General features: G+C 41.4%; 1 protein-coding gene across 3 annotated transcripts in view; it reads left to right on the forward strand.

The window, feature by feature from the left end:
• Positions 1 to 27,127, forward strand: part of ENOX1 (ecto-NOX disulfide-thiol exchanger 1) — a 360,202-nt gene that overhangs the window by 93,147 nt on the left and 239,928 nt on the right. For all 3 annotated transcript variants that reach the window (XM_065743988.1, XM_065743990.1, XM_065743989.1), the window contains exon 3: positions 16,156 to 16,233. The gene's annotated coding sequence lies outside the window, so the exon portion shown is untranslated. The remainder of the gene's footprint in view (positions 1 to 16,155; positions 16,234 to 27,127) is intronic.

Genomic DNA, 27,127 nt, shown 5'->3' on the forward strand with positions numbered 1-27,127 from the left:
AGAGACAGAGCTAATGGTATCACTTGCAGTGGCACATTGATGCCATTAAGGAGCTTTAAGGGACCAGGTTAAGCCAGTGGGTGCACTGTGCCTTGTGACCAGGGCAGCTTGGTTGGAGTTAGGAAGGGTCATGCTGATGCTGCGTGTCAAGCCAGGGAAAGCCTGGTGCAGCTGGACTTCCTAAGTCCACTACGGTAGAACAAACTAGAATGAATCCCAGATAGGAATAAAGGGAAGAGGGAATCCATCCAGATGCCAGTATGGGTTCAGCAGGAAGAAATGAGAAAAAGGCTGGCTGTTTGCCTGGTCTTCATTGAGTTACGGGGGAGGCTGAGGCAGGTGAGAAACTATCTTATCTGAACACGGACACAGGTTTTTGGCCATGAGAGTAATCTAATGCTGTCTATCCCATTTTTGTTTCATTAAATAAGTTGGGTTTCTGGATCTGTCTTAGTTTCAAGACTGATTTTTTTCTTTGCAACAACAGTCAGCCTAGTATAGATGCATAACGGGACAAAATCAGCTCCTGGCAGCCCAGCTATGACTAGCTTTGTCTCATGCTTTGCTGTAGCAGCGAGGCAACAGCAGCAGATTGAGGGGCCAGTGCTGCCCCAGGTTTACAGCGAAGCCCTGGTACTGAGCTTGGGCAGCACCAGAGGACAGCCAGATGATGTCTCTGTCTCTTCAAAGCTGCAGTTACATGACAATTTCTTTTAGTCTTAAAAAGCACAAGATATTGGCAGTGTTTAGGACAAAAGCTGTGAAAGAATGCTCTCCTCATGGCCCCCCCTTTTTGACTGGTCACCTATTTTGCCAGTTGATGGGGTCAACTGGAAGGACACAGACACCAACAAAAGGGATAAGCTTCATTTACTATTTCAAAATAATACAAAAAATAAAGCAGTGCCTGTAGTCAAAATAAGAATAGCAGTAATGAAAATAAGCATGATAATGCATCTTATCATAGTAATAGTAACTCAGGTAGTAACATGAGGTTAGCAGTGCTGATTAAGAAAGATGCATCACCAATTGCCCTAATACTTAGGCATCATCAGTTCCTTTGTGATCAAGAAAGATACCATTTGATGATTATTACTGCACAATAAACATTATAACAAAGATTCTGTAGATAAACACCAGAATGCACATACTCACATGGTAAAATATGGATAAACAGCATCTTATATGTGTGATTAATACTATACATATTAGATATACTGTGAGGTTGTGAGGTTCATTTGTAGGTCAGCTTTGATTCAGGGCCTATCTCAGGCCTCAGCATTTTACCCCTCCCCTTGATTTTTCTCTGTGCTCGATGGACATTTGAGATCCCCACTGGAAGATCTGCTGCCTGGTGGGCAGTCCGGAGTTAACCTGCACAGATCTGCCAGCTGTCTTTCAGATCAGCATGATCTCAGCTGGTGGCATCTGCAAACCATGTGCTGGGAATTATCAGCCCCGAGAGCAAGTAACATCACCAAAAAGGCAGCTCAGAGGCTTGGGTTTCAGTCTGTTGCTTGTAATAGCCTCTTGAATTGGTTATGGACCTGTCAGGAACTATATGACGTACCATGGGAAGCTTCATCAGAGGAGGAATACCAGGTTGCCAGTGGGAATTCATATCGAGGCTCTCCTTCCCATCTTCCCAGCCCTTCTCAGCTCATTCCTAGGCAGTGAGCCAGTAAAGTTCCTGTTCAGTTCAAGCATACCAGAGCGTGATTCCCTGATACGTGAGCTGTGTGTAAGGGATGCCTCACAGTAAGGGGATGACTGTATGACTTGAGTGCAGAGGGAAGGAGAAAATGGGCTACTATGACTCAATGGTTTAACTGGGAGACACTTGGTAGCCCTTCTCTATCACCTGGGAGCCAGACAGTCCTTCAGCTCATGGCTGAGGAGCTGTATCATTTCCTTTGTCGCTTAGTCTGAGCTGGACTTCAGTTGCATCAGAGCCAATCTCCTGCCGCCTTCCAACCCATCTCTTTGGTCTCACTTTCCTTCATCTCTTCTTACTTCATGCCTTTCTCATATTCTGCAAGAGGAACACAAATTCTGGCTAAATGACAAAAAATAGTCAACCTCCCAAAATAAAAAACAAAAGTAGCACTGTTATGTGAATGTGACAATGTAATTGATTATCCAGTCTCATTAGTGTTGTCCTCCTCCCTTCCCCTTCCTTCTCCCTTTTGCTTTGCTATTTTCCCTCCCTATTTCACTTCTGAAACAGAACTAAATTCCTTGTGGCTGAGGACTGTCTTTTGCTTGTTTAATTTAACTGTAGGATGCTATAGCGTGTTGCTGGAACAGTGTATCATATTCAGTGGTGAAACAACAGATCATTGTTAGAGGAAATGAAATGACTAATAGCAACTGACCTGCTCTGCTTTTCTGACAGGTCAACTTGTTGAGAGTTGTTTGGTGGCTGATAACAGAGTGGAAAAGAGACTGAGTGACCATTTCATTGAAACTTAGAAAAATCTCATGCCCTGTAGATTGGCTGATGTTCTGCCCTAATATTTCAATTCTATTATTAACCAGAAAAAAATAAAATAAAATAGTAACAACAAAATAAAATCAGAGTTCCCAAGGCACAGCAAAACAAAATGAAAGTTCCCAAGGCACAACAATCCAGAACAGCCCAAATAAAAATATGCTTGAAGACATGCATAATGCATTAACTGTATTTTGCTTCATTTATTAAGAGCAAAAGAGAACAAATAACCAGTGTTTTGGCCCCTTATGGGCTTCTGTCTGGGACACACTTCACTGAGCTGTTCAGTGGGGGAAAAAAAATTAAAAATCGTAAATTTTTAAAGAACATTTTGTCATAGGAGTTTTTCAAGCTCTCCTACAAATATGTATCAAGTATTACAGGTTCTTGCATTCTATTTGGAATAGAACATTTCTCTCTGATTAGCTGGATAAAATTTGTGCAACGAGTAAAGTAACTGCTTTAAATCTGCAAGTGTCTAGCCATATATCCTTGGTCATACAAGTGGGTGCAACAGAACTGTGCAATCCTATTTACAGGCATATGGGCAATTGGGGTTGGGCCATTAAAGCATAGGTTCTGTGATAGTGTCCTCAAAATTGCTGGGAGAATTTGTAAGCCTTTTCTTCCCTCTTGCCTTATGTATGTCTTCTTACAATGAGACATGGTCAGTGGGGATGGTGGTGATGGGTTGATGATTAGACTAGAAGGTCTTAGTGGTCTTTGCCAGCCTTAATGACTCTATGACCTTGAAAACGTGGGTTTAAAGTCTGCATTTTTTTTTTTTTAAGAAAAAAAATTATTGTTCTGATTCTCTTCCTGAGGGACATTATCGTGCAGATGCTTTAGAAATTAGAGCCTTATTTCCAGAGCAGAAGCAATCATTCTGGCTCTACTGCTGTCCTTAACCTGACTCCTCTTCACATACTGTCTAGTCAACATGCATCTGTCTGGTCTTTTGTGCCAGAGCTTGCTGACACAGCCACTACTGGAAACTTGTAGGAGGCATCATCAAAATATGCCCTTAACAGAGCAGCGTGGGTTCTCTGAGGGACTTCATATCCTCTTCTGTATTTAAACCACTGTATATATATGCTGTGAAGCTGCTGACAGATGGAAACTCGTGTTTTTAACAAGCTGACTGTAAAGGTGCAGATTCCAAGGAAACAAAGCAAAACAGATTTTTTTCCTACTTTCATTAATGTTGGATATTCACCTGTATTTTTAACTGAACAGGAGGAATTTCGAACCTTTATCTGAAATGACATTAGCAGAAATCTAGATATTTATCTTGCAAATGTACAAAAAGAGAAAGAACTTATATATCAGAGAAGTGCCCTACATCTGTTTGCTTGTATTTGTGGGGTGCAAAACACATCATAGGCTGCAATGCATGCAGACCACTATTGTTCTTGAAAATGGCTTATGAGACATTTCTTCTGTCATTAATGTCTTGTTTTTGTGATTTTTACTTGCAACCACGGCAGCTCAGCTGCAAAAATGGCTGCTATTCTTTGAAAATATGGCTCTTATAACAAGGCTACAGGAGGCCCTGTCTCCATATTCTCCAAAGGTGACCTCTATTTGCACTTGCACAGTCTTCAGTTCATGGAAGGCCTGTCTGTGCATGCAACTTTGCTATTATTCCAACATTATTTCCATTATTAGCTCATGGCACAAATGTCTTACTGATGGCCACATTACAAATGCACATACAAGTCAGTTGCAGGCACAGGAATAATTTGCTTTCTTCAAAATGTGACCTTAATTTGCATGACTGTAGTTTCTGGAGTGCAAACAATTTGCAATGCTACTATATGAGCAAGAGCAAGTGCTTCAAGGATTAATTCCAGTCAAGAATTCTTGCTGCTATTTGGTGCTCAGTGCACACAGGTTGGTTTTGCAGCATCTTTGGACATGCAAGGCTGTGGAGATGTGAAAATATAACTTAAAATTCTCCCTTGGAAGATACACCCTGATATTTGATAGGACAAGTGGGAAAGGCCTCAAGTTGTGCCAGGGAAGATTCAGGTTGTGTATTAGGAAAAAAAAATCTCTGAAGGAGTGTTCAGACAGTGGCACAGGCTGCCCAGGTAGGTGGTGAAGTCAATGTCCCTAGAGGTGTTGAAAGTATTCGTAGGTGTGGCACTGACATGGTTAACGGGCGGCATTGGTGGTTGGTGGATGGTTGAAGTAGATGATATTAAAGGTCTGTTCCAAACGTAATGATTATGTGATTCTATGTTTCTCTGTGTGTGTTTTATTCAAGCTTTTTTGCCACTAGTTGCTGGCTCCAGAGTCAGTGGTAACATTGCAGAGGCACAGCCAAAATGTAACTGGAGATGTTTTAGGATCCTAATTATACTTTTGTTTCTCAAAGTCCTCGTCAGACTGATTTCTGTCTACAGAACAGCTTGTTAAAATTGAAGTGTGCAGGCTAGGTCATGTGGGTAGGGAAGCTGTTCTGAAAAATAATGACCCTTCCTTCCACCAGGGCTATTTCCCCACTCATTACTGTGATGGTGTGAAGTTGCAGAATCCCTCAGGTGTCCTCGCTCAGTCTTGCTGATGGATAGCCAGAAAGCCTCTTCTCATCTCATGCAGAACCTATCATAGGTGAACGCTGGCATAGCAAGACACGCAGGTGTCCCCTCCAGGCCTAATTACCCAACACACAACTGAGAGAAAAAGTGAAGGCCATCAAGAAGCTCTGGCAAATCTCGATCCCAGCAGTTTATTTAGTGAGAAATAGCCTCTGGGAACCCTCACAAGCACTGCTCATTCCTCCTGCCCATAATCCAAAGAAAGAATGCACTTTCAAAATCCTGGCTTTTCTCTTCTTTACTTTAAATAGTTTAGGACAGGAGTTCTAAACATTGTAGTTCACCTCCTCTGACCACAGAGTCCACTTTGTAGCCCCAGTCCCATCAGGTTATTTTGAATAAACATAAATGTAGCAACAAACCTTAGTTTGAGAAAAGGCAGTTCAATCCAAAAAAACACTTCCCTCTGCTTAGAACTATTGCACTGATACCATCATTGCATTAATTTTGCTGGGTCAGTGGCAGGACTTTATCAATCACTAAAGCTCTTTAAGAAACCGGTATCAAAAGAAATCAGAATAAGCCTTTTGCTAGAGAGGATAAAGTTAAAAAAAAAAATAATACAAGAAAAGGAGTAAGCTTATACTGACTCATTAACTTCTGATAACTCAGTGCCTTTTTTCCAAGAAAAAGGAAGTGATGGGGAATACTGCTGATACAGAGGGGAGTTGTTGGAAGTCTTGTCCACACAGTAGATCTGTGTTGGCAGAGGATTATCCATGACAGAGAGTTACTCATCTGAACAATATCTTAATTAACCAGAATTCATATTTCATGTGCAGATTTCCCAAATCACTGCACTGATCAAGAACCTTTGCCATTTGTTCTCATTCTTTTCTTTCAGTAACAAAGAACAAATACAACCAAGACTTGCTTTCCATTGCTCCTTAGGATACGCTCTGGGTACTGACTCACTTTGTGCTGCTCTTCCCACCATAAGAAAAGCAGTGATAATGCAAAGTTACTTTTTCTTTCATTCTTTTTTTTTTTTTTTTTTTTTTTTTTAATAGAGCCAGAACTTGCAGTCCTGATAAAAACATTCTGCTCCAGGCTGTTGTTTTTTCTAGAGTTACTGTTTCAGGCAGGTTTCATGGTCTTAATACTAAAATGGCTTTTTGCTGAGAAAGTTGTTTAGAAGGATGGTAGGTGGATTGTTGTTTTTCCTCTCATGTGCATGTGTGCTTCTTTGCTGCCACCTCTTAGAAATTCTTTCCTCCTGTTCCTAGTGGTCTCATTACCAGGTATATGGAGGATGCAACGTTGTGTATTGGAGATGTAATATAGCAGAACAATGGATGATTTTATTTGCAGCATACTGTTGCTCTGGATAGAGAGAAATATGTCATCTCTTAACAAACACTGACTGGATCGCAGTCCTTTATTTTTTTGATACTAGGTTACAGAAGTGGCTCTGAAGTCAATTGGTTTATATCACTTTTGTCCCATTTTATGACCTGTTTATGCTGGTGTTATACATCATTTAGGCAGACTACACTGATACTAAAAAAAAAAATCAGTGTTTGTATGATACATGCCTTATTATATTATAATGGGCAAATTACTGCTGTTTTTATTCCTGTTAGGATCAGCAGTAATTTAAGCTTGGTTGTAGGTGCTTCATACTAATATTCAAATGGTTATGTACTCTGAGATATGATGGTGCTCCCTACCTTTCTTCTCTCAATTAGCTGCTCTGTCATAACTGTGTGCCTGCTGCTACTTTAGGCTCATGTGACAGTGAAGAGGAAAGGGAGCTGGGGGGTGTTGGTTGATGCTTGGCTGAATATGAGCCAACAGTGTGCCCAGGTGGCCAAGAGGGCCAGTGGCGTCCTGGCCTGCATCAGTAGTGTGGCCAACAGGAGCATCATTCCCCTGTACTCAGCACTGGCGAGGCTGCACCTCAAGTATTGTGTTCAGTTTTGGGCCCCTCACTACAAGAAGGACATTGAGGCCCTGGAATGTGTCCAGAGAAAGGCAACAATACTGGTGAGGGGTCTGGAGCACAAGTCTTATGAGGAACGGCTGAAGGAGCTGGGATTGTTTAGTCTGGAGAAGAGGAGGCTCAGAGGGGACCTCACTGCACTGTACAACTTCCTGAAGGGAGATTGTGACAAGGAAGGATTCGGCCTCTTCTCCCGTGCAACAAACAGGACCCGAGGAAATGGCCACAAGTTGTACCAGAGGAAGTTTGGACATAAGGAAAAACTTGCTCTCTCAGAGAGTGATCAGGCACTGGAATGGCCTGCCCAAGGAGGTGGTGGAGTTGCGATCCCTGGCAGTGTTCAGGAGGTGTCTGGATGAGAAGCTATGAGATATGGTTTAGTAGGTTGTCGTAATAATGGTAATGGGTGAATGGTCGAACAAGACGATCCAGTAGGTCCTTTCCAACTTTGTGATTCTCTGATTCTGTGTGGCTGACCCTTACCTCCTTGTGTCAGTGCAAGTCCACTCACTGCAGAAATCTGGATGTTTAGTTAATGTTTAGACGTGTTTCTAGGACATCTTGTTCTATCTCTGTGCACTTCAGTCTCCTGGATGCTTTCAGGTGGACATAGTTTTGCAGGAAGTGATTATTTGCCTCTGTTCAGCACTTCTGAGATGATATCTGAAGTATTGTGTCTAGTTTTGCACTTCCCAGTACCAGAAAGTCATGGACATGCTGAAGCAAGTCCTATGGAAGACCACCAGCATGCTCAGAGGGCTGGAGCAGAGGATAAATGATAAGAAGGGGAAATATCTGGGACTGTTCTGTTGAAGAAAAAGTCACTGGGCGATCTTGCTGCTGCCTGCAGCTACCTAGTGGGAGAAGATAGGAAAGCCAGAGCCAAACTTTTCAAAGGTGCACTGTGACAGGACAAGAAGCAGCAGATGTAGTTTGGGACAAATGAAGTACTGATTATGTATAGCTAGGGAAAAAAAATCACCATGGATGTGATCAAATGGACACAAATTGCCCAGAGAGACTCTGAGATCTTCATCCTAAGACATACTCAAAACTCAACTGGAGAAGACTCTGAGAAACCTGCTTTGAGCAGCAGGTTGGACTAGATGACAACAAGGATCCCTTCTAATTTATGTTATTCTATGGTACCTTCATTCTCAGACTGAGAGTACGTTTTATGGACAGCTTTGGGTGTCTGGACAGGAAGCTCTGGGATCCAGTCTCTGTAAAAATAGGATCATAGAATCACAGAATTACAGGGGTTGGAAGGGACCTCAAGAGATCATCGAGACCAACTCTGCTGCTAAAGCAGGCACCATACAATAGATGACACAGGTAGTTATCCAGATGGGTCTTGAATATCTCCATAGGAGACTCCACAACTCTCTGGACAACTTGTTCCAGTCCTCTGTTGCCTTTACCATAAACAAGTTCTTCCATATGTTTGTACAGAATTTCCTGTGTTCAAGTTGTATGCCATTACTCCTTGTCCTATTACTAAGCACCACCAAGAAGAACCTGGCCTCATCCATTTGCCTCCCACGTCCCTTTAGATATTCATTAACATTAATCAGATTGCATGTTACTGTCTTGGATGGATGTGAGCCTATTTCCAAATCCCACCCTTCCTTCTTTCCCTTGCAGTATCTCAGAACCCAGCTGTATTTAGCAAGTACAATGGCACTGACCCATAGAGCCCGTAGCGGCCAGCTGCAGTCCCTAGCCCCTTGCCTTATTTCCCTTACTCATTTTTCAGCTGAAACAGATCTACTCTTTCTGTTTCTCAGTATGGGAACTGTGCTCCTCTGGTCCTAGTGCAAACACTTTCTGCCCCCTGCCAACAGTCATGTGAGAAGTTCATGTGCCAGCTGCACCAGATTAGGGAAAGAATGACTTGTCCCATAAACATGCACTGTAACAGCTACTCCATAATTCAGTTTTCAAGTCTGTAACACGTTTTGATCAAACAAGTAATTAATTCAGTTCACTGTTTCAAGTTTGTTATGAGCAGTAATTTAAGTAAGGCACTGTTCAGCAATATAAATCCTAGCATGTCCTTATTTTTAGTATAAATCTTAGTACAGCATCTTCTGATCAGGGAAACAGGTCTTCAGCTCTCTGATCAGGTGTCCTCCACGTCACAGCTGTCTGGGGAAGAGGCAACTAAAACCATTAGGCTGCCCTTATGAATATTCACCTCCCTTCTCCATACAGCAGACTGCTCCCAAATTACTGTCCATGAATACCTTTGTCCTATGGCCCTTTTCCTGCAACAGGACCCTGGATCAGTGAATCACGGAGGAATCAACCATGCACTGAAAACACAATCCGTGCAATGGAGAAGCTAAAGAGGGACTGTGAAGTCCCAGACTTTGTGCTCTGAAAGTCAGCAGGAGAAGATTAAGAGGGTATAAGAAAAAAAATTACAATCAGGGTGGTGAGGCACTGGAACAGGTTGCTTAGAGAGGTGCTGAATGCCGTGACCCTGGAGACACTCGAGGTCAGGCTGGACAGGGTTCTGAACGCCTGGTCTGCCTGTAGGTATCCCCAGGGGAGTTGATCTAGGTGACTTTCAGGTGCCACTTCCAACTCAAATGATTCTATGATTCTGGGATTCTGGGAGCCTCAAGAAGTTGAGGAAGGCATAAAAATCCTTTCTGCTCGGAATTTTTCCCTGGAAAGTAAAAATGATGATAAAGGGACATTCCCTTTGTTACCATGATAGGCTTGGACCAAGAATCTGGAAGCAAAGGGATTTGCTGTGATTGAGTGTAACCACTGCTAATGTGAATTTCCTTTGCAACCTACTGTAGGGAACCTGATTTAGCAGGGGGTTGGACTTGATGATCCCCAGAGGTCTCTTCCATTCCCTATGACTCTGCGATTCCGTGAATTTAAGGTAGGTAGCAAAGAGTGATTTGCAGATAAACAGCTCTCTGTACACCTCCATGAGTCCTTAGGGAATTGCAGTGCAGGGAGTCGAGCATTCCTGAACTATCCCAGCCCAGTGTGATAGCACTGGAGGGATGGGAAGAATGAGGAAATTTTTACGCTGTGTCCAATGTTAAACCTTGCAGACCTTTGTCAAACAACAAACCTTTTGTAGTTGGTGCAGCTTTTTTTTAATGCATGTAGTCTATTAAAATGAAAAGTCTTGTTCTAAATTTTGAAAGCTTTTTAGTTTCCCCCCATGCGTACTATTCCTGCATTATAAAAAGGCATTGCCTATCACTTTTAAAATGTACTGCAAGCTGTAAGACGTGCATAACAAATGGTACATTAAGATAATCAACCTCTTCAGACCAGTAGGTCATGGCACTGAAACTGCCTGTTCACGACAGCAAAAGTTCCTTAGATTCAGAAATCCTTGAGAGCACCATGCATCCTGCTAAACAAACCCAGGGAGAAATGATCTCCCCTTCCCCACTGCTTCCCTGCAGTGGGAATGGCCTTTGCCTATCACTGATTTTCCCCTAGAGTGAAATCACATCCACCATTCAATACAAAATTAATAAAGGTATGTAGAGCATGTTGAGCAAACACTGACATATCCCCAATGGTGAATTTACATCCCCCTGTTCTGTTTAAAATTAATAAAGGAAGACAGTGCATGGAAAAGCAGCACCAGAGAGCGTAAGAGCCCTGCATGGAGAGCATGTCATGGCCTGGTGCTGGGAAGCAACAATACATGTTAGGCAGAGCACACCTTGAAAATCATTTGGCTTTTTCAGCTGGGTTCAGAGGGCTCCTGACAACGTGCCCCGTGGATTTGTCACCTGGGAAGGAGCATCTCATGGGTTATTCATTGTGTGCACAGTGTTCCAATGAGCTCTCCTCCCCTTTTTCCTGCAGGTGTTGCATGGAATAAAAGACCACTGTAACATTGGGCTGGCTTACCCATGTCCTGCCTCTCAGGTACCTTCTGCCCTTGGGTCTCCCAGAGGCATGCTCTGCTGTCATTTGCCTGTGTTTATGAGAGTGTAAAATTTTTCTGTGATCTGAACAGCCAGCAAAAGGCTTCATCAGCCATGCTAATAGAGCAGAGCCTGCCAGAACAAGAGAATGCAGGCACTCTTAATGGCCGCAGCTAGTCCCCTTCAGCAAATTGCCCTATTTTTGTATAGAAAATAGACGAGAATTTCTGAATGAAAATGAGAATTTCTACCTGGGCGATTACCCTGCCCTCGGCAGGTAAGATCTTCCTTGTGAGCATAGAGTCTGAACACCAGGAGGATGGGCTCTGCAGTGATCCAGCAGCAAATGAGGCACAATCCTTTATACTCAGAGCACTCCATAACTGTTTCCTGCCTGGCCCTTCTTATAGCTGCACCCTTCAGAGCCCCATCGGCAAGTGCCAGCCATTGATCTGGCTGCAGGCACTGTCCAAACTCATCGGGAGCAGCTGGGAGCTGTCAGTTTTCCAAATGGTTATGGCCACACATTTCTGAAGAGATAAGAGTTGTCTTGTATTGCATGCTGGCTTCAGGTTAAGCTTTTCTTTATCGCTCTGATGTTCTGCAGACACTGCTGGTTACCCCCAGGTTCGCAGCGCCAGCTTCTCCCACCACTTAATGCTTATTTTATGAGCCCAGAAATGATGCTGCACGGTGTGGAGCCGTGCCAAGAAGAGTTGTTCCTGCTTGTCTTCATCCTTGTCTTTTTTTTTTCTATACTTGCTGCAGCTGAAAGGGGTGAGCATAGGAATTGAGGGAAGAAAAATGCGGCCCTAAGTGCTGCACAACCTGATGGCTGTTGTGCAGATTTACAACTGCCTGTGAGAATGTGTCAGCAGTGTATCACAGGCTCTTCTTAGAATCATAGAAGCATAGGATGGCTTAGGTTGGAGGTTACCTTAAGGATCTAGTTCCATCATCTTGTTCCAACCCCCTGCTGTGGGTAGGGTTGCCACCCAAAATATCAGGCTGCCCAGGGCCCCATCCAACCTGGCCATGAACTCCTACAGGGATGGGGCATCTACAGCCTCTCTGGGCAGCCTGTGCCAGTGCCTCACCATCCTCTGAGTGAAGAATTCTTCCTAACATCTAACTCAAATTTCCTGTTTTTTTTTTTGTTTTTTTGTTTTTATTTTAGAACCATCTCCCCCTGTCCTGTCAATATTAGACAGTGTAAAATTCAGTCTCTCTCTCCTATTTATAAGCTCCCTTCAAGTACTTGAAGGCCAGGTCTCACTGGAGCCTTCTCCAGGCTGAACAAGCCCAGCTCCCTCAACCTTTCTTCATAGCAGAGGTGCTCCCGCCCTCTGATCATCTTCAGGGCCCTCCTCTAGACCCACTCCAGCAGCACCATGTCCTTGTGCTGGGACCTGGATGAGGTACTTCAGATGGCACCCCACAAGGGCAGAATAGAGTGGTCAATCTCCTCCCACTCCCTTTTGGGCATCTCTCTTCTGATGCAGTGCAGTTGGCTTTTTGGGCTGCAGGTGCGCAGAGTTGGCTTGTGTCCATCTTGTCCATCCATCAGGATCCCCAAATCTCTCTCCACAGAGCTGCTCCCATTTCTTCTCCCAATTTGTACTCGTATGTGGGATTGCCCAGACCTCAGTGCAACATCTTCCACTTGGCCTTGTTGAACCTCATTAGGTTCATATGGGCCCACTTCTTGAGCCTGTACAGGTGTCACGCTCCAATATAAAGGAGGGAGACGAGGTTCTTTATATGTATATGTATACCCAAGGGCGAGATTAAGACACAACGGGTCAAATGTTAGCCCAACCAGTTTATTACAAATACTAGTTGCTTAGGGATATGGGGAAGGGAAGGTGTGCGATAGAAAAGAGATGAAAAGCAAGGAGACTTGGCAGAAAGCAAGAGAGATATAATCACCACCGTGGATCCAGCGAGGTTCGTAGTAGGTCCGTTGATCTCAGGAACCTGTCTGGTCACCGCGGGGGATGGGAGATGGCAGCAAGCAGGCCTCAGGGTCCGTCCTAAGTCTCTTCGAGAGTTCTCCTCAAAGATCTTTTCTTTGGGAGTTTTCCAAAATCCTTAGTTCAGTGAAGGCCTTTTATCCCCCATTTCTCAGGAGTTTATTTGTGTGTGACATGTCTGGCCCAACAGATAAGCCAGCAGCGGATGTTGCCTTCATTGCCATGCAGGAGCATTGTCTTTGTGGTGGTAAGCTTCTCCAAGCCGTACTCCCACGGAAAAGACTATTTGCACCTATTCCTGCTTATCTTTACAACCATAAGCAGAGACAATGGTACCATAACACCCATCCAGATAACCGGCAGTTATCAGTCAGAGTCTTGTCACCAGAAAAGGCCTTACGAAGCAAACTTTGAGACAAAGGAAAACAGTTTATGTCTTTCACAACAGGTCACTCTTGAGTGGTGTCCCTTCTCTCTGTTGTGTCAACTGCACCACTCTTCTTGGTCTCATCTTACACCAACTATTCTAATTGCTGCTAAAAGAAACAGTGGTCTCTCTTGGTCTGCTAAGTATCTGAAAATGGCACCAAGCATCCTGGCAGTGGAATCTCTCTTGGCAATAGCTTGCAAAAGCTCTGGAGATACTTCAGATGTGGTCTACCCACTGTGGGAGGCAGGGTATCCAAATCTGGTGCTGTACATTGCACCGTGCCCTGTGGGCAGACCCAGCTGTGTGGGCCCTGGTGCATGGCCAACCTGCTAAACCATGAACTTCAGAAGCATATTTTCTAAGCGATGCCTTACAGCTACCTTAAATGTGGGCTGCTTGCTTGGATGAGGTGCCTGTGCATTAGGTAGGATGAAGCTGTGCAACAAAGCATCTTCCTTCCAAGAAAATCCCTTCCTGTAGGCTAGTCTTTAGTCATCTCTGTAACCTTTGTCATCCTCCCCTCCCTGGGGAGTCTTCCGTGTGACCTTTGCTATTCTACCAAGGAGCATCATAAATTATTATTCTTTTAAATGGCACTTAGTCTGTTGTAGTGGCTGCTGGCCTTGAAGATTTGCAGTCTACCCTGTAATTTTGAGAGGAAAAAAAATGGCTAAGTGACAGAAGAAATATTGTACTTCACGATAAAACTACTTTTGTGTTTGGTTTTTTGCTCAAGTCATTCATATCCCTGTCAATAACCTCATTCAGGTCAGGGGCTTGAGGCAGAGCGTGGGCATAATATTTTTAGTGAGACCAGTGCATCTGAATATTACAAACATCTGTAATTTTGAAATTGAAATGAGCGTGGAGTTAAATCCTCAGGCAAATAATATAAAGGCATAATAGATTACTGAAGTTTGCATTTCCTTTGCCAATTCAAAACAAAGCTCTTTTAGCTTGTTTTTCCTGACATTAATGAAGCTGCTAACGCAGAAGAAGCTGCTCCTTATGGCTGCAGATTGGATCCCAGATCCTGCAGACTTCATAGGAAATTCTGTGGGCCAAGGAGTTGAAATAATAAAGAAGAATTAATCAGACACACATTAAGTGTGAAGCATGGAACAAAACATCTGCAGCACTCAGTGGATGTCTGGGCAACATACTTGCAGTGCTGCTTTGCCAGCTTACATCTGGAGTGGTTCATCAGAACAGAACAGATGCTAGTGTGAAATAGGTCATCATAGCAGCAGGGCACTAGAACAGAGATACTTCCTTTTTTTCTTGCAGTAACAGCTATTTCTTTTTATTCACACCAATTACGAAAACGTTAGCCAATGCAGTATGAATGTGTGCATTGTGGCAAGCCAGTGCTCTTAAAGGGTGTCAAAGTAAAAGCCAACGTAACGAAGATTTGGCATAGCACACCTTTCACAGGGTAGACCAAGCATCCTTTAACAGACATGGTGACTGTTTTGTGTTGACGATTTGTTTTTCCTGCTTCATTTTTGCATTTTAGTAGAGATGTTACTGAATGCCTTCTTGGTGGCAAATGCCCGGAAGCAGAGATGCTAATTCACAGGAGTTTCATCAGTCATTTCAAAGGAGAGGTCACACAGATAAGAAAAATGAACAGTACGCAGTATGTGAAGCAGTGACATTCAATGAGTCCTTGTCACTAGCAGCCATTAGCATGCAAGCCTGCTGCTATGTTTCAGTGCTTTATGTGCTTTTCTTGACCAGGCAGGGAGCCTTCGGAGCACTGTAGCAGTTAATGCCATACAAGTGATTGTTTCTTTCTTGAATGCCTTATATTTTTAGTACCATTTAGATGCCTCTCGGTCCCCTTGTGCATCTAAAATTTTAAAGAGTATCAAAGAATGCATAATTTATATCTGTCCCAGAGGTAATGAAGTGACTCAATGATATCTGTGAAGGGGATGATTTTAAATTTCATGTCTTATGCAAGAGGTGGTTTTTTTATGAAAACTACAAAAATTGGCCTCGGGGATACCCAGATAATTATCCTTATAACAATGGGTGTGGATTCCAGGGGGATTATAGCTGAAAGCTGTGGCGTATTGGGTTTACCCTTGTGTATCATAGTTGTCATAATCAAAAACATAGCAACTCATAGATCTTGGGAAATCTGACTTGTATTTTGACTTTGAATAGCAAACGCAGGAGGTGTGAAACGACAGGTTTGCCTTGACTCTGTTGAAGAATTCATGCAAGATGTAAGACATTTGTTTACTGCTGAAATTCTATCCCTGGGTTAAAAGAAAAAAAAACAATTGTTTACTGATGTTGTGCAGAACCCATCAGCACATGCTTTATCGCACAGTGCAGTTCCACTAGACTATTTCTGGTTTCATTTACCAAAAGCCTAGAAGTGCCATGGCTAGAAATAAATGTCTGCTTCTTTGATATGCTGTATGTTTGAAAATGCACTTTAAGGTCTGTATTACAGACAGTTCAAAGGGAATATAAATTGGTGTAGTATTCTCTCTCTCTTTTTTTTTTTCTTTCCAATCCAGGCCCATACATTTATTGCCTTTTTATCAGGACTGTTTTCAATAACATGTCTTTAAAAAGAACTTAGCATTTTGAATTTTATTTAACTTGGGCTTTGTTATATTTAAATAATTGTTATGTTCTTGCTGCTTCCGTAGTTTAAAATGTTTAACATCCTCTAAACCAATTCTACACTGGCTTTTAGCATTGCGTATCCAAGGAGACAGCTGATCTTATTTTCTTCTCCTTTCGAAACTCTCTAGGTTTAACGATTCTTTCCACTTCTTGCAGGATTGGCCATGAGAATTTGTAACATTCCTTTGGAAATACAGTGATGGGGCCACTGAGAAGTTACCCTCTTTTCTACAGGTCTGTAACCTCTGCTGCATTCTGACTATTTCAGCATGTGGATTCCTGAGCTGTTTTGTTATCTTTTTTCATCTTGAATGCATGCAAGTCAAATGAAAATCTAATTTTAATCTGGAGCAAGTGTTGCAGAGAATGATTTTGGTTTCTTGCAAAGTGTTTAGGACATAACTCTATTCTGCTATCGTTATATAAATGCAGAGTAACCCATTCATCTTTCCTTTGAAGTGAACTATTACAACATATAACGTTGAACTGCAGAAAGGAATTGGGCCTGTAAGTCATTTTCACCTCACCACTGTGTCTTTCAGTGTGTGCTGGAACTGCTGTACCCTGCAAAGCCCTGCGATCAATGCCTCCCACCCAGGTTGCCAGTGTGTGAGTGGCTGTCCCTCAGCTATTGCTAGGGATATTTCTAGAAGCACAGTCAGCAAAGAGTCAGCAGAATAGCTGGGGCTTTCGGGTCAGGGGGAATTCAGGTTCATGGAAAGTGTAAGAAAATATATTAAAAAAAGAAAAGAGTTGATACTTAAGAAACTGGAGGAAGGGCATAGTAGTAATGGCTTGATTCCTGTAGTGTCAAAAGTGGCAGGGAGTGTTGAGGAGCCTGTAGCTAATGCTGTGTCCTTGTCAGCCAGAACAATAGTGATTTGAAGCACAGCATCCTGCAATCACAATGATTTAGAGGGTAGAAAACACTCTGCATTTCAATATGTTTTTTTTCTTTGCAGGTATGTTATAGAGAAAAATTTGATTTTTTACTGCTTTCCAAGGTAGTACACAGCAGCATTTTTATAGAAATTTGGTCAGAGAAATCAGTGGGAATCAACTTTTACATCTACATGGTCATACCCCGTGATCAGAGCACAATGAGGGCTTGTGAGAACCGTGTCTGGCCCTAAATAATGGTTTTCAAAAATATCTGTGTTTGAATATGCTCTGTTTTGTTCACTTATTTCCCTGACAGCACCGTGGGTATAATTGCTTTTCTTGTTGGAAGTGCAGTCACTTAGCATTCCATTAGCCTGTATGAGTGCTGTAGGGAAAGTAGGGAATAGAACCCAAACCAGGTGGTTTTAGGGTAAGAGAGGTATCCAAAACTACCTTCAATTTATTCTCGGGAATTATGAGTTTGTAGTGCCTTTTAACGTGACCCCAGCTTCAAAATGCCTTGGAGACTGTTTGAACCTAGATATAAACCTTACACATAACTACAGCTTCTGTAATGAGCAATAGCCCTAGATGCTGCTAGTTGAGATGCTGCAGATACAGATCTGATCGTGATGCCTCAGGCCTGTGTTGAGTGAAAGCTCTGTGCTCAGAAATAAGTAGCTTTTCAGAGTAATTGCACAACTGTTGAATGATCTGTGTCCTTCTAAAGCCTTACGAATGCACTGTTCTTTTCTTTAATGATGTTGTCCCTCTGGGCAAAATTTGTGTTTTTCTTTGGGGGCAGAGGGAGAAAAAAGTGCAAACACTGAAATGCGCTCAGGATAAAGGGAGAAAACTTGTTGCACGTGTTGGCATTTGGGTTGTAAATCCTTTATGAACAGCAGTGGCAGCTTTATAAAATCTTCCTTTCCAGGCTTGTCTGGTAGAGCTGTTTGAATCACAGCTCAACGAAGGCTTCCAAGAGCTGCAGCTGAGTTTGCTGAAGTAAAGCGTGGTTGGGCCTAATGAATTTGATACAAATGCAGCCAACAGCTGCTCTGCAATAAAGTTTAGTGAAGCTGTTTATCTAAGACACGTTTTAGAAGCTTTCTTTTTCACAGGTTTGATTCCTGAAAAATAATGGCTCTGAGATATACGTACAAATTAGCATTGCATTGTTTAACACAATTAAGATATTAATTTGATATATGTGCAATTAAATATATATTACTATGTGGCATGAAGTAGTGGAGATTCTATGATGCTATACCTTTATTATAATGCAAAAGAAAACCAACAGGGAAAAGATTTCTTTTGAAGAGGAGATAATGTGTGTACTGCCCCAAGATACTATCAAAAGGTGTCACATTTAACCTTTGCAAGAAGTAGATACTTATATCAGTAAGAATGACATCATAGATGCATTTTTCATATTACATAGATAAAGAGCAATTAATACAGCAGTTGTCTGGCCGAAGGCTGAGCTCACCTGCCCTCTGCCTGGGGTCTGAGAGAAGCTGCCTCTGCAGCTGTGTGGATACCTATTGAAACACTTTTCTGTAGCATCTGGTATTGACATTGAAGCAAAACAGGATACTGGTCTAGCCAAATAATTTCTTTAATCCTGGTCATCTTTTTCCATTTATCACATATCTTCCACTGCAACTTTTGTGTATTTTCTTTTCTTACAAGTATCTTCCTGTATAGTACTTGTTTTCTTAAACTTTCTTTTATTTCCTGCCTATAATCCCTTGTACATTCTCTAGAGAAACTTTCTTTTCCCTTCTGCCTTTGTTGCTTATCCTTACTTTACTGGAATTTCATTTATTGCTGGAGTTTCTTAAATTTTCCTCATGGGTCCCTAAATGATACATCTCTTCCAGTGACTCTCAGGGTCTGCTCAGGTATCTGCCCTTGGCACTCCTAGGAGGAAACAGCGCATTGGTTTTGAGGTATGCAGAAGAAACCAAAGGCAATGAGAGCAATTGTATTGCTGCTTCTTGAGGGTATTTTCACAATTATGAAAACACTAAGCTGCCAAAACTTATGGTGGGAGTAGGGAGATAGGAGGGGAAGAACCTAAGGAGAGCACTTCTACATGTGAGTGTGTAACATGGCTGTGTTTGATCTTTGAACAGCACTGCACACACATCTAGAGGGCCCTGCTGCCACTGGCTGTTAAGTATTTCTCCTTGCCTCTGAGCCACGTTTCTGGAGGGACTGAACTCTGGTGCCTGCAGGCTCAGCTCTCTGTCCCCAGGCTGGAGGTGATGGACTGGATGCTTGAAGTGGCTGTGTGAAGGTTAGTGAAGAGGAATAGGGTAGGCCAAAGCACAGACCAGCAATCCGAGGGGTCAAACAGGCATCTGTTATCTCTGTGCACCTAATGTGCAAATTACCTGGGAGAAAGGAAGGGGATGCTGCTACCTGTAAATGTGCCATATGTGCATTTGATGTATACATCTGAATTATTGAACAGATGGAAAACAAGTAGTCTGTTAGCTGGAGAAAATCTATAAGCTAGATGCTCAGAGAAAATGTGGCAGAATGAAATGGGAGGATGGGGAAAATAAATCTCACTGTGCTGCCATGGAGGGACAGTTGCATTTCATTAGAACAGAAAATGATGGTGAGATTGTAAAAGTTAATTTGTCCAAATCATGGGATGTATATACAAACTGACTAAAATGCATATGCACACTTTTTTATTTGAATGATGGCTAGGAATGACCATGCAACTCTGTTCTTTTATTGTCCATTTCAAGACAAGGAGTACATGATGGTTAGAAAAAATAAAGTGACTATTTGATGACTTGAATGAGAGCTGTGGCCCTAGCAGGACTTCTACAGTACAATGGGATTAGTATGGATGCATGGAAAACTAATGAAACAACGTAGAGAACGAAGAGATCTTCCAGTTATTTTAAGTTTAAAGTTGTTCCCAAGTAGTTCGTAGGAATGGCAACAAGTGCTTCTTCTGTCTGAGGAACAGCCCAGAGGCATCCTGAAACACCACCCTGTCGTTTAATCACAGCTACTTCCCAGAAGAACAGGGAAACGGTTGAGAGGTTCCTGCAAACTGCCCTAAATGTCTATAGACTCAGAACAGGAGAAAGGCTCGTTACTTGTCTCACCCCATTGCCCACCGTCTTATGTTTCAAAGTGGCAATTAGTTAATGATCTTTGCCTATCTTAACTCCTGTGATATGACATATAATAAAGGGTGATCTTTCATGCCAGCAGTTGAGAGTGCCCTAGGGACACTGAAAATCATCTGGCTCATTTGCTTGTTTAGCAGTCAAGATGTCTAAATAATCTGTGAGAGATCTTTACCTGATACGTTCCTAAAACAAACAAACAACAACAATGAAGCAAACAGAAACGAACAACAAAAAGAACAAAACCCAGAAACGTCTTCCAGTGTGGTATATTTCAGTAACACTATGTATAGTTTTCTCCAGAACTGCGCAACCCTTAGAGGATATTCCTAAAATCCAGATTATGCTTCCTTTGTTCCATATTAAGCCGTTTGCTGCCTTTTTTCTTGTGAAGAAAGGGAAAAGCTGAATATCACTTTCTTTATAGTCATCTGTTGAGGATTTCTTTCTTCCTCCTGTGTATCCACATCCTTCTGTGTTCTGTGACTTCTTAATTCAGATGCTACTACTAAGAATCTGGAAATTCTCAGTATATGATTGTCAAATGGATAACAAATTATGTAAAATAAGCCCAAAGTTTAGAAGATTGATAACTAATGGTGGAAGTGTCCCCTAAATTAAAGTGACTCATATCCTTGTCTTATCTCTGTTTAGGTGGAATCCTAGCCAATGTCTTCTCTCACTTCTATCCTTTAAATTCTTCTCAGTATGATAGTAGGTAATGAATGACATTGTTTGAGGCGCAATAAGAGTGGAACTGATGGCTCTCAACATATGGATAACTACACATCTTGCACCTTTTCATTGCCCACATTCTGGCTGCACAGACATATGTGAACAGGTGAAGTGAAATGATGGTGGCTGTAGCACTTTCAGAAACAGTGATTGTTCATTCAGGTCCCTTTAAAGGAAAGACAGCAAATAACTGCTAAGTTTTCTGTCACTACTGTCCTCAGAAGAATCAATCACGTGTCGTGAATAATAATAATAGAAGGAGGAGGACAGCTGCTCAGCCAAACATCATCAATATTGACACCTTCCAGAAGGAGTAATCAGTAATCCCCTTGACCAAAGCAGGTGTCACAGCAAGATAAAAGTCATAAGCTCCAGCTCCAGCGGGAATCTGTTGCCATAGACAGAAAGATATGAATTGATTTCCCTTCTACAAAGAAGTTTAAACATCTTCTCCAGTTGAGAGAAAGAGAAAACCACTGTCCCTATTACTGCCCAAATCTCCAGAAACAGCAATGAAATTTACAAAGCTTGTTACATTAAATAAAAGAAGGCAAGGAAGGCAGGAAGGCAAGGAAGAAGGAAGGCAGGAGGGAAGGCAGGGAAGGAAGGCAGGAAGGAAAAGGAAAAGGAAAAGAAAAAGGAAAAGGAAAAGGAAAAGGAAAAGGAAAAGGAAAAGGAAAAGGAAAAGGAAAAGGAAAAGGAAAAGGAAAAGGAAAAGGAAAAGGAAAAAAGGAAAAGGAAAAAAAAAGGAAAAAGAAGAAAAAGAGAAAGGAAAGAAAGAAAAAGAAAGAAAGAAAAAGAAAGAAAAGAAAGAAAGAAAGAAAGAAAGAAAGAAAGAAAGAAAGAAAGAAAGAAAGAAAGAAAGAAAGAAAGAAAGAAAGAAAGAAAGAAAGAAAGAAAGAAAGAAAGAAAGAAAGAAAGAAAGAAAGAAAGAAAGAAAGAAAGGAAAGAAAGAAAGGAAAGAAAGAAAGAAAGAAAGAAAGAAAGAAAGAAAGAAAGAAAGAAAGAAAGAAAGAAAGAAAGAAAGAAAGAAAGAAAGAAAGAAAGAAAGAAAGAAAGAAAGAAAGAAAGAAAGAAAGAAAGAAAGAAAGAAAGAAAGAAAGAAAGAAAGAAAGAAAGAAAGGAAAGAAAGGAAAGAAAGAAAGAGAAAGAAAGAAAGGAAAGAAAGGAAGGAAGGAAAGAAAGGAAAGAAAGAAAGAGAAAGAAAGAAGGAAAGAGAAAGAAAGAAAGAAGGAAAGAAAAGGAATGTTTAGGTGGCTGAGTGCCAGCCAAAGTGAACATTAACAAAAAATCTTTTTTCTACCACAGGTTTATGTCTTTTCCCTTTTATTTTTTAACTAAAAGTATATGGAGAAGGAACAGACTGAGGTAAAACTGTTGAAACAGTAAACATTAAGGGAATTTTTTTGGATTTGTTTCCATGAGAGAAAATGGTGGTGAGTTTGGTTCCACAATTAATATATTTGCAACAATATTGCCTTCAGAGGCTACCTCTAATAATTGTTCGTATCCTTGCTGCTGGCTTTGTAAGAACTCTAACATCAGCTTAGTTCAGGAGCAACCTTTGTTTATCTTTAGAACTCAAAACCCAGGAAAGTTCAATCGATATTATAAATAACAGTAAGGCAAAGCCTTGAATTTGATAAGAAAGTTTCAGCTTTTTTTTAAGCTTAAAGTGTAGCTCTTTGAGTCTGAGAGTTCTAAGATGTGTGCTTCCAGATGTGCTCTGTTTTCTAGGGTCAGCTATTGCATTAGAAAAATAGAAATAAAGAAACATTGATTATTAGATGTCACAAGTGAAAAACAAGAAACAAAACTGAAAGGAATCCATGTCAACATCAGTATGGGTTCTTTGACTCTATAGAAGAAATGATCCAATAATGGCTCCAATAATTGCTAGGGAAGAACATGTTTGTAATTAATGTTATTGATACCACACTCCAAAAATAAAAAGACCGCTGAATATTGTGTTCAGGAGGCTTTATATGAATCAGAAGAAAGCATGACCATGCAGTTTGATAAAATGGAAGAGGTGAAAGAATATCTTAGGTCATACCACTCTTAAACTTTGAGCTTTCAGAACATTATTTAAAATTAAGCAAGAAAAGAATAATGCATAATATTGCCCCAAATATCCTAGAATTCAAAGCAGCTATTCTCCAAGTAACTAGCCGTAGTGTTTTGCCTGAAATTGTAGTAAATCAGCAAGTAGCTTGAGGGCCTTCCAGCTACATCAGGTGTACTGACATTTTTCCCAACAGAGCTGACTCTTTTCTCAAATAGTACCCATTCACCACCAAGTTGGGCAGTTCACTTCATGGCCTAATTTTCCATGCCATTAGAAAACTGTTTTTTTCATTTCTTAACGTGCAAGTCATTTCTGTCCCATCTACAGTGAACAAGGATGGTTTATTCCCATTATTCTCTTCTTCCTTGCAGTCACTTTTATTATTTAGTATTCCTTTCCAGATGGCCTTGGACAGGCTGGAAAGGTGGGCCCATAGTCAACCTAATGAGGTTCAACAGAGCAAAGTACAAGGTTTTGCACTTGGGCTGGGGCAATCCCAGGTATTTATACAGACTGAGGGAAAAACTACTGGAGAGCAGCCCTGTGGAGAAGGACTTGGGGATCCTGGTGGACAAGAAGCTGGACACGAGCCATCAGTGTGCACTGGCAGCCTGGAGGGTGAACTATATCCTTGGCTGCATTAAAAAGGGGTGACCAGCAGGGAAAAGGAAGGGATTATCCCCCTCTCTTCGCTTTTGTGAGGCCCCATCTGGAGTATTATGTCCAGGCCCATGGCCCCCAGAACAAGGACGCAGAGCTCTTGGAAACAGGTCCAGAGGAAGGCCACTAAAATGATCAGAGGGCTGGAGCACTTCTCCTATGAGGAAAGATCGAGGGAACTGGGCTTGTTTAGCTTGGAGAAGAGAACGCTCTGGGAAGACCTCATCGTGGCCTTCCAGTACATGAAGGGAGTGTATAAACAGGAGGGGGAATGGCTGTTTACATGAGTTGACAGTGATAGGACGAGGGGGAATGGTTTTAAACTAAGACATTGGGGATTTAGGTTAGAAATTAGGAGGAAGTTTTTCACTCAGAGGGTGGTGACACACTGGAACAGGTTGCCCAGAGAGGTTGTGGATGCCCCATCCCTGGAGGCATTCAAGGCAAGGCTGGATGTGGCTCTGGGCAGCCTGCTCTAGTGGTTGGTGACCCTGCCCATGGCAGTGGGGTCAAAACTAGTTGATCTTTGAGGTTCTTTTCAACCCAGGCCATTCTGTGATTCTTTGATTCTATTTTCAAAATGTTTTGTTATGCTTCTCTCAAGTCTTGTCTTTATGTTAAACAACATTTTGTTCTTTCCATTTTTTGTCATGTTTTATGGAGTTACTGAGTGTCAGATGGTTGTCTTCCATAAATGAGGCTTCTAGATGATCTCTAGAGGTGCCTTCCAACCCCTACAATTTTGTGATTCTGTGATTCCAATACTACATTTAAGGTTGTTGGTGGTCTTTCTGAAGTGAAGTAACAAAGCAGAATTCGCTCATGTGTGTTGTAGATAACACACTCCTCTGTATTTCTAATCTGACATTCGTAAATACATAGCAGTCACCATGGTTAAGCTTGAGATACACTAGATAACTTTAGATCCTTCTTAGCAGGACTAAACCTGTTTGGTTATTTCCTGTTTAATGTTTGCCGAGTTGACTGTTTTCTGACTTTCAAAGGTAGTAGTCAGCAGCTCAAGGATTTTCTCACCCTCTCATCTACGTATTCAAGGGTGAAATACATAAGTCCTAGACAATTTGAAAAGTTACAACTTATTTCAGTGCTCTCAAATCTACTCGCACCTACTGTAACTGGAAGTCCCTTCCAACCTGTACAATTCTGTGATTCTGTGATAACCTGAATCTCTCCTCCTTTGTCTCCAAGTGTTAACTCTGCTGGCTTTCTGATCACAGCTGGTCTTTCCAGTAGCTTTTCCTCCAATTGATTAGCAAACCAACTTTTTTTTATCTTGCTATTGCTAATAGTGGTATTCTAATAGTTGCTAACAGCGCTTTTCTTAGGAAGATTTTCTACTTCTTCCCCTTTTCAGTAGTACTTTGCGAAGTATTTAGACTAGAGGAAGGACACTGAAAGACAGCATACAATTTTCATAACATGGGATTCCACAGAGGCACTAGAGGTACAAGAGCAATTGAAGACAGTTATAGCAGCACTTGACAGATAACACGCAGATGTCACTATTCGTACAGTCTCAGTGGAAATCTGACTTGATCTAATTAATAACAAGGAATTACCACCAAAGAGAATAAAGAAAAAAGATTCAGAGGGACTACAGATCTTGAAAGGAAAGTTTATATGTTAAATCCAGGAGAGGGATGAATCTGAAACATGGCAATTTGTTCTTAAATTGACAAGTCATGTGGACTTAATTTCTTCAAAATACTTTTCTGTTAATGTTTGAAGGCCACCAAGTCAATTATTTAGTTCATCACATTTTTTTTTTTATTTCTTTCACTCCACTGAAAGCATAAGGTGTCCTTACATTTCATCCTCCCCTCATCATGCATTTTTTACTCTCTTTGTGTGGTGGAAAAAAAAAAAAAAAAAGCAGAGAAGAGGTAAGAGGTGATTGGACTAGATGATCTTAGTGGTCTTTTCAACCTTAATGATTCTATTATTGTGATTACACATTACCCGGTGGAAGACATAGTGTCTTCAGAAATGAAATGTAGGATCAAATATTCCTTATTCCTTTTTTTTTTTTTCCCTTTTGTGAGCAATTCAATAGTCAGAAATCCTGTCCACAGCTCTGCAGACTAGTTGCTGTCAGGTTCTCCTGTCAGTCACACCTGAATGAAATCAATCAAATGCACTATCTGAGCCCAATGAACTCAAATGCACAGAGAGCACCAGTGGCCCATGGAGCGTCTGAGCCTATGATTTCTTTTCTACTCCCTCCAGGAGAACACCCCTTCATTGCTGGAAATCTTTGCCTCCAGTGTTTGTAATGGTCAGTCCTTCAATCCTTCCTCCATTAATGCATCTTTGGTTTGACCACTCCATTGTTTTTCTGTTTGGTTTTTTTTGTTGTTGTTTTGTTTTGTTTTGTTTTTTACTGTAGTTCCTTTCTGTGTGTTCAAATGAGTTGATGTTTCAGTTGGAAAGTGTATTTTGAGAGCCACAGCCATAAAACAACTTGAAGTACCGAAGGATAGATCTTTGGAAAAAGTCAGTGTTTGATAGCCAAGTGCAACATGCTATTTTAAGGTCTTACTGTTGTGAAAGAAAAACTAAATCTATATGGGTATCTTTTTTGGCAGCATTTTCTTTACTTCTCTGAAAATATTTCACTTCATGTGCTGACCATCAATTGACCTGCTCACAGTCTCACCACTGAATGTATGATGCACTTAAGACTATGGAGTATAAACCAAAAATTAAATTTTGCTCTGCAATCTTATTTGCCCTCCAGGCATATGCTCAGGCTACAAACTTCTTGCCTGGCATTTCCATTAGAAATCTGTAATTCAGCAGCCTGGTTTCAGAGTTCATCCCTTAGTCTCCACATCTTCCTTCTGCAGTCCTTTTTTGCAAATTTCCCCCCCAAATTTGAAATGATTAGTTTATGTTTAAGCTCATAAAGACTCAAGTAGTCAGTAGAGTCCATAGACCTACATCTAGACCTATGGCTGGTCGATAGAGTTCCCTCTGCCCATATTCCAAGACAGCCAGAAGCACAGATAATTCAGTGCTGAATATAAATAAATAAATTGTTATGATTGGCAGTGTTTATTAGCTCTGATTCAATGTAGTTAACTTGGCCTCAGTACTGACAGTAAGTTCATGTGGCTTCCAGTCATTTCCAGCCTTGTGCAGAACACAATATGCATTTGCTTAGGAAAAACACAATAGTGCACCACCAATCCCTTGAATGGAACTGCACTGTGAGCAGTAGAGAAGCTTCTTTTAATGGTCTAATGTCCCATGTCCCCAAAAACTCTTACCTCACTTTCACAGCTCCTTCTTGCATCCCATGTGCTATTGCAACTTGAAAATGGGATGAAATTTTTAAACATTTTCCACTACTAATCTAGCTCTGCCACTGCAAGCATAATAAATGGACAGAAAGATTTTCAATTGAAAGACACTAAGAATGAAAATTATATCTGTTCTTTGCTCTTAGACTGTGTTTTGATGGTCTTTTGGTACTATAGGCCCACGTCCCAGGAGAGAAATTCTATCAGCCCAAAACTGAACAATAAGAAAGTGAATGTGTAAAATATAGGGGAAGAAAAAAAACCAAAAACCAAACAGCAACAACAGCAACAAACTTAAGATT

This window comes from Cyrtonyx montezumae, unplaced genomic scaffold (genome assembly GCF_038088225.1).
Source record: "Cyrtonyx montezumae isolate F1298 unplaced genomic scaffold, pur_monq_1.0 scaffold_3, whole genome shotgun sequence".
Lineage (NCBI taxonomy): Eukaryota > Metazoa > Chordata > Aves > Galliformes > Odontophoridae > Cyrtonyx > Cyrtonyx montezumae.